Raw genomic sequence first — 5297 nt, forward strand, 5'->3', positions numbered from 1 at the left:
TGATCGTATTTATGGTTCCCTGCCTTATATACTCAGTACTTTATTCGTACTGACGTCCTTTTATTTGTGGACGCTGCATGTCGTGCTGCAGGTCCTGATAGACAGGCAGGTGCAGCTCCCCCACCACAGTAGGCTGTCCAGTTCAGCGGTGATTGGCGAGATCCCTTCTCCGGACTTGCCTTGGTCTTGGTATGCATTTTTGTTATAGACATTATGGGTATGTCGGGGCCCTGTTCCGGCTATGTTGCAGCACTTATGTTCATTTAGAGGCTCATAGACAAGTGTCGACTCATGTATAGTTTGGTATGCCTTGTCGGCTGGTTTTTGTTATATAGTCTTTCATGGTAGCGTGGTAGCTCATACCTTATATGTAGTTTCTTGATTGTCTGGTCATCCCCTATTATATATGTTCATGCCATCAGTTTTTATTGTTGGTTGTCCATGATCCATGTCTACCATTTATATTCATCTCGTCAGCCGAAAAAGATAATAAAGAAGGTTAGATAAAATGTACGTTAGTGCTCGGCAAGTATGGTCGGGTGCTAGTCATGGCCCTCCAGTTTGGGTCGTGACAACAAAGGTGATGTGAGGGAGGTTTTGAATGCCATAATGACTAAACAATGGGGAATGGCTGTCGAAGGTATTGATGAACAAAGAAGAATTCCTAGTGCATTGATGGCAGCTGACAATAATGATATCCAACAAGAATAAGCCAATGTCGAGGCAACAGAAAATGAGAAAGGCAGTCAAATGATACTATCTACTGGGAATGATACTTTTCCTCAAATGATATGGAAAGAAGTGAGGGATAATCGTGCTAAAAATGTCACCAACCAGAAGGAGAATCAAAGAAGAACTGGAAAAGAAATAGTTCCAGTTGATCATGATGAAGGGAAGCAGGCACTTATGGGAAATAAATTTGCAATTCTACAAGTTGAGGAAATTGGGGATGAAAATACAAGTAGAGAGCAGAAACAATTTGAAGATGCTAATGATGGGGTGATACTGCAGAAGAATATCCAGAATATGACTTCTCCTATTTCAAATAGGAGAAGTTTGCCTAATTCAGCTGATAAAGTCCTTAATCCTAAGGCTCCGATGTTTATCCAAGGAACAAATCTGAATATGGTTACCACTAATCAATCTTGTCAGGAAATCCCATCACAAACTCTGGACACTGAAATGCTTTAAGAATATGAGAATTTAGAAAATCGAGTGCTATTCCCAGGTGGGAAATTGTGGTGTAATCAGAGGGAGAAAGATTCAGTTTCAGAAGAACGAGAGTTTGTTTATAATAATGAAGAAAAAAAGACCAATTGGAAGATGGTTAAGGGGAAGAAGAACAAAGTGTTAATGGTAACAATGGTAAATTATTATTACAACAAGGAGATGGCCAATCAAAGAATATGGAGGAGCAAGATAGAGTCGAATGCCTAGCATATGGAACAGTCGTTGCAATCCATAAGCCTTGCAAAGGTTTACAAGTATCAACAGTAATCCGTGCCAATGACCTTAATGAGAATGTAGTTGTTCCCAATGAGAATGGGGAGCCCATTGATCCAGGTGACATTGTGATAAGGAAACAGCCACATGTTGATAATCTCAAATGTAGTCAGCTGGAACTAGGCAAGGGAGGTGAGGACAATATAGATCCTAAGTTTCCTAACAATAGGGAAGAAGGATCTGCAAATAAGAGAATCACAGCTCAAACAAGGAGTGAACTAGATGGAAATAATGCAAAAGAGAATGTGAGCAAAAAATTAATACCTAAGGCTACTATAGACCAACTGATGGTACAGAGGGAACACATTGAAGATGAGGAAAAACGGACAGGCAAAGGAAAGGACATGGATGCTGAATCTACTGCCCAGAACTTTATGCATGTTGCAAGGCTTGGGGATATTTCTCCACGTCAAATGGAAAACGTTAAATCAGCAGGTCGTGGGAGAAAGAGGCAGGCGAAGGAGACCCCTAGTGTGCAAATACCTGGAGTTCAAACAAGGAGAGCTAATTCCAAATCCATTATTTAGATATGAATACTATAATCTGGAATATACAATCAGTGAAAACAAAAAGAGCTTGTGAGAGGCTCATCACAATGCATAGACAGCATAAATTTCAATTCATATGATTGATGGAACCAAAGCAACAAGGAAAAAATCTGGACAAATATCTGAGGAGCATTGATTTTCCACAGGCCATCAAAAATGTATTAAATAAAATATGGGCATTCTTTGATGATAGGTTTGAAATTATGGTGGTAATGGATATGGTACAGCAGCTGACATTGAAGATATTTGATTCTGAGGATCAATGAGAATTTATGTTGACATTGGTGTATGCAAAATGCGATGCTATAGAAAGAATTGAATTATGAGATTTTTTATATGCATTGGCTAATAATATGACTCTACCATGGCTTGTAGGTGGAGACTTTAATGTCATTTGGGATGAGGAAGAAAAAATTGGTGGTTTACCGGTGCATATCAATAAAGTAGATGATTTTCGACATTGTGTGAATACATGTAATCTATTTGATCTTGGTTTTAAAGGGAGTATCTATACTTGGTGGAATGGAAGTGCAGAAGAGGCTTGCATTTTAAAACGATTGGACAGTTGTTTGGGTAACATGGAATTTCAACAATTATGGCCTGGATTAGAGGTAGAACATCTGCCAAAAACTGGGTCAGATCACTACCCATTGTTGATAAAACTCGATGCTCAAGTTACTCCAGTAAATAAGCCTTTTAGATTTATAAATTTTTGGACTCAACATGAATCATTCCAGGCAGTTGTTCATGATAATTGGAATGTTGATTTCCAAGCTAATCCATTCACATTATTCAATTACAAATTGAAGAAGCTTAAGAAGGCATTATCAAGATGGAGCAAAGCTACTTATGGAGACATTTTTCAGAAACTTGCAAGTCTTCAGGAAGTTGTGAAAGTCCATGAGGCACAGTTTGAACTGAGACCAACTTTGGCGAATAGAGAACGACTGCAACAAGTTCAAGCGGAACTTTTCAAATACATGGCGCTAGAGGAAGAATTTTGGAGGCAGAAGGCGAATACGTCATGGTTTTAAGATGGAGATAGAAATACTAAATTTTTTCATGCACATGTTAGAGGAAGGAGAAAGCAATTACAACTGAAAATAATTCAATCAAGTGAGGGCAACTGGTTTGAGAAAGATGATGAAATGGCAGAAGAGACCGTGAAATTTTTTACGGCTCAATTCCATGAAGACACTATCCCTACATCTTTTGAGATCATTGATCATGTGCCTAATATGCTTAATGAAGCAGAGAACCAAGATTTGATCAGACAACCAACGAGAGAAGAAGTAAAACAAGTTGTATATAGATTAAATGGGCAGTGTGCTGGAGGACCGGATGGTTTCAATGGAAGTTTTTTCCATGCATGTTGGGAGACTATAGGTGATGATGTCGTGGAAATGGTGAAGGCTTTATTCAATGGGCACGAACTACCTAAATCTGTTACTCATACAAATTTGGTATTATTACCAAAGAAGAAGGAAGTCATAACTTTTTCAGATATGAGGCCAAATAGTCTTAGCAACTTCATAAACAAGGTTTTTTTTAGGGTTATTCATAAAAGATTGGTGGGCTTTCTTCCTAATCTAATATCTGATGAACAGGCAGGTTTTGTAAAAGGAAGGAGTATTGTTGAAAATGTGCTGCTAACACAAGAAATAATAACTGACATGAGATTGAGAACAAAGGCAGGACCTAATGTGGTTATCAAGCTTGACATGACAAAAGTATATGATCGATTATCTTGGCTATTCCTGACCAAGGTGCTGAGGAAGATGGGCTTTTCTGAAAGATTTATTGGATTCGTTTTTGGGATAATTTCCAACAATTGGTACTCAATGTTGATAAATGGGCAGCCACATGGGTTTTTCAAATCAACGAGGGGAGTGAAGCAAGGAGATCCCTTATCTCCTACTTTACTCATTCTGGAAGCTGAGGCTTTGGCAAGAGGTTTGAATTCTCTACATCTAAACCTATATTTTTGTGGGTTTGGATTACCTAAGTGGAGCCCTAAAATTAATCATTTAGCATATGCGGATGATACGATATTATTTTCTTCCTTGGATGCTACGTCTCTTCAATTAATTATGGAAGTACTAAACGCATATGAGAGGGCTTCTGGACAGTTGGCTAACAAATCCAAATCAGCTGTATATGTCCATCACTCTACTGAGGAGGCAGTGATTACAAAGGTTGAGCATATCACAGGGATTGGAAGGAATGACTTCCCTTTCATCTACCTTTGATGTCCAATCTTCTACACTAGAAGAAAGATGGATTATTATGAAGGACTCATCAATAAAATTTTGGACAAACTTCAATCTTGGAAAGGTAAGTTGTTGTCTATTGGAGGGAGAGTTGTATTGATTTCACATGTCTTGCAAAGTATGCCCATCCATTTATTACCTGCAGTGAACCCACCAACATATGTTATCAACAAAATGCATAAACTGTTTGCGAGATTTTTTTGGAGCAGTTCAGTAGATGGAAAGGCTAGACATTGGGCCTTATGGCACACGTTATGTTTACCTTACGATGAAGGAGGTGTGGTGTTTAGGTCATTACATGATATGTCCAAAGATTTGTTTTGTAAGCTTTGATGGAATTTTAGAACCAAGCCATCATTATGAATTTCGTTCATGAGCCAAAAATATTGCAAGAAATTAAATTCATTGATAGTTCCATGGAAACATGGGTCACATGTCTGGAAAAAAATGTTAGAATGTAGAGATAGTGTGGAACATCAAATTGTATGGCAACCTAAAATGGGGTCATCACTATTTTGGTTTGATAATTAGATAGGGTTGGGAACTTTATACTTTGTCACCCCACGGGATTTTTATTGTAATGAATCAATTCATAACATTTATGATGTTGTTCATGAACAGGGGTGGGATGAGGAAAAGTTGCGTGAAATATTGCCTGAAGACCTAGCAATGCACATTCTGCAAAATATCCCTCCACCGTGTGCTCATGATGTTCTAGATAAACCATGCTGGAAATTGGAAACAAAAGGGAACTTCTCTGTAAGAACAGCTTAGGATTATCTAAGTAGGAGAAAAGATTATGCTATTTCATATAAAAATATATGGGTGAAAGGATTACCTTTCAAAATCTACTTTCACATGTGGAAATTATGGAAAGGAAGACTTCCATTAGATGATGCTATTCAGAGAATGGGATATTTTATGCCTTCTAGGTGTTGGTGTTGTGTTAACCCGGACGAGAAAACAACGGATCACA

Source organism: Nicotiana tabacum, chromosome 18 (genome assembly GCF_000715075.1).
Source record: "Nicotiana tabacum cultivar K326 chromosome 18, ASM71507v2, whole genome shotgun sequence".
NCBI classification, from domain to species: domain Eukaryota; kingdom Viridiplantae; phylum Streptophyta; class Magnoliopsida; order Solanales; family Solanaceae; genus Nicotiana; species Nicotiana tabacum.